Here is a 6,833-nt window from a genome sequence, read left to right on the forward strand (position 1 = left end):
AAAAAAAAAAAAAAAAAAAAACTCTAATGTCATTTAAAAATAAAAGTTTGAAGAACCAGCCCTGGGTCAGACAAGAGGGCTTAAGGGGACTCTTTTTAACCCCCCCAGTCAGATGGATTTTAAAAATAAATATTTGAGGAGCTGCTTTTATGTGAAATGCGGGATGAAGAGAGTATTTCTGTCTACCTTTGTCAACATAAAGAACAGATCTATATTAAAAACAAAAGTTTAAAGAACTGGCCCTGGGTGAGACACTAGGGGTTAAAGGTTAAGGGGAGCTAGTCCCCCTCCCATATCCCCCAATTAATTTGATATTAAATAGAAGGAAAATTTGAGAAACTCTATGTGAAATAAATTGTGAACAAGAATATTTTTACCCAACTCTTAAGTATCAGATTTTTTTTTTTTAATTGAAGGAACTCCCTCCCTATGACTTAGGAAGGTCTAACCAGGATTTTTTTTTCCCTGTCCTCACCTCCCCCCAAAATCTAATATATATAATTTTTTTTAATTAAAAGTGTGATGGATCTTGCTAGCCAGTAACAACACAAGAAGGATTACTGGACCCATCCTATATCTCCTACAGATGACTGATTTTTTTCTAGAATAAAAATGTGAAGAACTGCCCATATATGAGATGAGAGAAATCCTTCTTCACCGCTCCTAAGAGAAAAATGTAAGGGTGCTTTAAAAAAAATAAACCCACTAGAAATTAAGAATAGACAGGTATCTGCTCCCACTTTTAAAAAATTTTTTTTATTTTTTTCTAATGTTCAAAGAGTTGAATTGATAGGAGATAGGAAGAGGGTTTTTTTTTTTCCCCAGAAATTTTTTCACTGCACCCCTCAGAAAAATTATTATTTTTTAAATGTCAGGAAACTAAGGAACAATATGGGAAAATAATCTCTCTTCCTGGAGAAGGAAAATATGGGACTGGAAACGTACAAAAAAAAAAGGCAGAGAGAATCAAGAGACGCAACTCTTCCCCAGACCAAACACACAAATAAAGTTAAGAGGAGCCTTCCAACGATTCCCTCCTCCGTAAAAGGCTGGAGTCATTAGAAATAAAAAGTGGCCATTTCCCCCTCCCAGGCAGCCTGGCAAGTGCGTCCCTGGCAGAGATCTGTCAGCCTCCGCCAAGACTGCTGTCAGGCAGGCACTAAGGGGAGCAGGTCAGCCTGTGGAGTCTGGCAGAATTGGGCTCCCACGAGTCCCCCACATATATGATGGCCAGGCAACTCCCTGCCTGTCCGCCCCTCATCCGCCATGTGGCTGAGGCCTTGTTACCCAGAGAGATGTTCCAGGTTTGATGTCTTTCTGGCTCCATCCCTGTGTGAAGGTTTCTGTGCACCTGCCTCCGGGCTAAGACCTCTTCTCTCCCCAGTAGAGCTAAGCCTATCTTCAGGCACCAAAGTTGAAAGAAACTGGACCGGAATGACACTGAGTCTGGGTTCCTAGGGGCTCAAAACTGTAAGATACCAAAGTAAAAAAGAAAGAACCCCTGCCCTATCCATGTGGAAAACACGACCGGGTAAGTATTCACTGAGCTCGTACGGTGTGCCAGGCATGTTGTGTCTAGTAAGGCAGACACACCAGAAAGAAAAGGATTGCTTGCAGCCACCCCCTTCAAACTTCAGGAGCTCTCGGGGAGGGCCTGTTCAAACACACAAATTTACCGGGCCCAGGCCCAGAGTTTCTGATACAGTCAGGAGTAGGAACTGAGAGTTTGCATTTCTGACAAGTTCCCAGGTGATGCTGATGCTGTTGGTCTAAGGTCCACACCGTTTAAACCATTGCAAAACGGTGCCAACAGCCAAATCACAGGTCCAGAAGAAAGAGGAAGGGCTCAAACCAGGGGAGGGGGAGATGCGGGGCGGGGGGGCGGTTGTCAGCAAAGACTCCATGAGAAACACCATCCAGCCGGAAGGGTGAGGAGAATCAGAGGGCAGCCTCTCTCAAGATCAAGGATCCTGGGGCGCCTGGGTGGCTCAGTGGGTTAAGCCGCTGCCTTCAGCTCAGGTCATGATCTCAAGATCCTGGGATCGAGTCCCGCATCCGGCTCTCTGCTCAGCAGGGAGCCTGCTTCCCTCTCTCTCTCTCCCTGCCTGCCTCTCTGCCTACTTGTGATCTCGCTCTGTCAAATAAATAAATAAAATCTTTAAAAAAAAAAAAAAAAGATCAAGGATCCTTAAATCCTTGGATAGGTTTGGGGATCCATACCTAAGCAATTTTATGTCTTAAGAAAATTCATGTCTATAGGTGCATTTAGGGAGAGAAAAGCTCTGCCTTTCACCAGTTTCTCAAAAGGGTCAGTGACCCCAACCTAGAATGATCAGCAACCTAGAACAATTTCCAGGGAGAGGTGCCTGGAAAATCATCATGGGTCTTTCTCAACCTTCTCTTTCTGGAATCACTGCAAGTCGCTTCTGCAACCCTATTACCCACAGGCCACAGGTACTGGGCTTCCTCTCCCATTAGCACACTCCGACCGAGAGCCCACGGTACATTCAACACCAACTAGAAAGGCATGTCTCAGCAAGGGTCCCAGGTCTGGAGGGTCTGTCCCTTTTTCACTCTGTCCCTGCTGCACCATGAAGGGTATGCAAAGAACACAAAGACTGAGCCTATTACCTTCCTGACAAAATCCAGTTTCTAAATGAACACCCTTATTTCCCAGCCAATAGCGGAAGCCACCCAGCCACCCAGAGCTGTGATCTATCCCTACTCTGGAGCTAAACAAAGGGTAGATTCACTACAATCAGGGGTCTAGGAAGATGGACGGACAGGGAGAGGAGCATGTAGTGAGATCCCAGTGGGCAAAACCCAACCCGTTCAGTGATGGAACAGGCGCTATAATATCAGAGAAGGAATGGAATGGCTGTGGGTCACACTTACTGAAAAACAGACACATACCTGAGGTGGCCGCTTAGTCCAGTGGGACTCCAAAGGCTTACCCATCCGCTAAGGGTCCATCATTCAACTACAACCATGTGTTCATCAGTTTCTGAAAACTTCTGCCCCTGTCCAAGTCCAGTCTACTGCCTTCTGAATCAACATGCCACACTAACACCTACATACCATCATTATTAAGAGCCCAGGCTGTGGAGTCAACGGCCTGATTTCTGAGCCTGGCTCTGGCCTTCCCATACCACCTGATCTGAAGAGACAACACAGCCTCCCCTTGCCTTCAGTGCCCCGTCCTTCAAGTGGCCCTCAGTAGTACCTGCCTCACAGGGGCCCGCTGAGGATGCAATGAGAGAAGAGAAGTAAAGCTTTGAGAAGAACGCACCCCATACACATCCTCCACTGGAATCCCAGAAACGTGTTTCTCACCACTACCACTGAGTGACTCACTCCGTGGTCCCGGGCTCCCGGCTTAACCTCTAAACCTTCGTTTCCATCTTTACAAAATGGCGGTCCCCAAACTTACCAGTCTGATCAACACTCTTTTAGTTGTAACCAGTAGAAACAAAATCATGCTAAACTTAAAAAGGGGGGTGCGGGTGTTTTGTGACGTTAGGAGGTAGATCACCGTACCCACGGGCAGGAAATGAAATGAAGCTTCAAGAGGATTTGGAGCCAGAAACTAGAAAGTTATCAGGAATGGGGCTTGCCTTCTCTCTCCCTCTAGGCCACAGCTTTCTTTCCCTCTCTCTCTTTTTTTTTCTTTTTTTATATTATTCCCTAAATGTATCTTTCTGTAGGGAGAGAGGAAGAAGTCTCTGCACTGAGTCTCCCAACTGAGCAGGGAGCCTGATGACGTGGGGCTCGATCCTTGGACTCTGGGATCATGATCTGAGCGGAAGGCAGATGCTTAACCGACTGAGCCACCGAGGCACCCCTCAGGGCCACAGGTTTCTTGACATCGCAACCCTACGTCATTTTCTCTGTCTCTTTCTCCCTCCCACCCTCCCTTCTTCCCTGCCTGTCTCCAGATGCATACTCTCTGCGTCTCTGAGCACACAGTCAAAATGGCTGCCCCATAGTCCTCTAGGTGCCAACAGGTGCTGACCAAGTATCTCTGTGCTTCAGTCTCAGGGCAGAGGATGCGATTGGCCTGACTTGACTAGACACCACCAGGAGCCAATCACCCATGACGGAAGGGAGCAGGATCACATAATCCCCATAAACTTCCAAGACCAGTCCCTGAGGGAAGGGGTGTGGTGGGTGGGCAGATCCCTCGAACACTGAGCCTCTTAGAAGATTGTGAGGATTTGCTGAGATCAGAAGTGTAATGGTGCCCAGCTCAGGGCCTGACACGCGGACACACTCAAAAGGTATGCTTCCTCCTGCTGGAGTCTGGAGACATTTGAGATAACCAGGGGTTGAGGATAGCGAGATGTTTGACAGGTGTCAAGCTTTTGTCACAGGCTGCTGAGGAAAAATAGAGACAGGAATTGTCCCCAGAAGTCACTCTTGGGTCCCAAACAGAACCTGAGGTTTGGCTAAAATTTTGTGGGTACAGTTTGGTGGAAAAGATCATTTTAGGGTGAAACAGTAGGTTCTCAAGAGTGTGAAACAGAAGGAAGGCAGGGAATTCACAAAATGGTGTCCCCTTCCCCAAGCTGAGCTTCTTTTTTTAAGCCCAAGCAATGAAGGAAGTACTCTTTTGTAACAGCCCAGCCAGGGAGACTTGGGCTCCCCGAGTCTCTACTCGATGGAAGAAAACCACACAATCCAATCTTATAAAATCTCTTAGCAATTTATCAAACAAGATGGCAGCATTTTCTTACTTGACCCACTACTTCTCTGGAGTGGGCAGAGAAGGCACAATCACCCCCATTTTAAAAAAGATGAGGAATTTGAGGCTCAAGTCCTTGTCCAAATCAGCCAGTGGCACCCAGGTCTGATTCGTGCTCCCCCTCTTGTACCCCCACTGCCCTCTGTGGAACTTTCTGATGAATGGAATCAAAATCAACAGATTCTGTAAATCATCTGGCTTTGGCCCTAGAATTTTCTGCTTTTCCTTCCTCTCATGCCTCTCCCTCCCCTCCCTTAGCTTGGGAAGATGTGGTAGCAATTTACTTCCTCAAGAGAGATCCTTGCAAATCATGAAGAAGTCTCTGGGGAGGAAGGTGTCTGAGCCCTTGGCAGTAGCTCAGGGTGGTAAGTCCAGGATGAAAAACCAGAAAGGAGGACCCAGCACAGAAGACCAGGGAATCGAAAGAGAAAGATCAAGCTGATAGCCCAGACCAAAAGTCAGAATCAGGGCCAAATGTGAGTGGTCCAACTCTGGATTCAAGACCAAAAGCTCATATGCAACTACAGTGTCCACAGTGTTTCATAAGCCTGTTCCATGGAGCCTGCCATCCCATGAAACCTAAAGATAGTCTAGCATCCAAGGGAAGATCTCGCCCTGTCTCTGCAGTTACTCCTATATAGGAATCCCCACCCTATAGTCACCAGATTGTAATCTAAGCCACCATAAAAGCCTCAGTTTCTTCATCTGTAAAATGGGCACAATAAGGCACCTCACATAGAACGTATTAAAGGATTATTGTTCTAGTCCTGGCCCATTTTCATTTTAACATATATAAGGAAATGCAGGCACTGGGCAGGCGGGACAGTGGAGTTACCCTCATGTGGGCAGGGTGATCCAGCCAAGAAAGGAACAAGGTCATCTTTGGAGGCACCTCCCCCAAGTCCAGGAGGTAAGCCCCTGGAGATGGCATCAATCCTGATTTTAGTTTGCTGGATTTCAGAAGTGGAGAAAGACCCAGGCCAAGCTGGTAGAAGCTGGCTCATCTCTTCTCCTAATGCCAGTTGGAGGACCCCAAGGAGGCTTTCATCTGTCCTTTCTGCTGAGCAGGGATTAGCTGACACTGTGGTATGATGTGGGGTCAGGCTCTGGATTCAGACCGCACCAGGCTCAAATCCCAGCTCGGCTCCTCTCCAGCCACATGAGCCTTAGCGTCTTACCTTCCCATCTCTGAGCCTCAGTTTCTCTAACTGCTAAATGGGAGTAACAACAGATACACCCATGTTTTCTAGGAAGATTAAACAATGAACGCCAGCACACAGTAGGTATTCTAGATGTTGGTGATGATGACTAATGACGATAAGCTCTCCATGGCTTTTATCTGCACAACTGTCCCGAGGGTGGGACGTGTTTGAAATGACAGCTCAGCCATGACACCGTTCAACTATGCTCCTTGGGTCTCTCCATTAACAGATGAGGACAGTGAGGCACAGAAGGTCAACGGAATGTACTTTCGCCAGTAAACGGACACACGGACCTGATGTGCCTCCTGATGCGAGGCACCAAGAAGAACCAACAGTGCTTACATCGAATTCCTGCCAAAAATGCATAACCCAAATCTAATCAGGAGGAAACATCAGATAAACGCAGATTGAGGGGCATTCTACAAAACAACTGGCCTGTATTTCTCAATAATGTCAATGTTATGACAGACACAGAAAGGCTGAGGAACTGTTTCAAATTAAGGGAGACTAAAGAAATATGACAACGAAAGGCAAAGAGTGATCTGGCATTGGACCCTCGAGCAGAGTGAAAAAAAAACTGTTCTAAAGGACACTGTGGGGACAACTGGTAAAACCTGAAAATGGTAGGCTATTAGATAATAGTATTTGTGTCAAATTTCTGAATTAATAAATGGCCTATGGTTGTATAATACTTCTTATACATTTATTTATTTAACGCAAGAAAATGTTCTTGCCCTGAGAAAGTACACACTTCTTTCAGTTAGGCATCTGCCTTCGGCTCGGGTCAGGATCTCAGGGTCCTGAGACTGAATTCTGCATCACGTTCCCTGCTCAGTGGGAAGTTGAAGTCTGCTTCTCCCTCTCCCTCTCCCTCTGCCCCTCCCCCCTTC

The sequence above is a fragment of the Mustela nigripes genome, chromosome 9 (genome assembly GCF_022355385.1).
Source record: "Mustela nigripes isolate SB6536 chromosome 9, MUSNIG.SB6536, whole genome shotgun sequence".
Lineage (NCBI taxonomy): Eukaryota > Metazoa > Chordata > Mammalia > Carnivora > Mustelidae > Mustela > Mustela nigripes.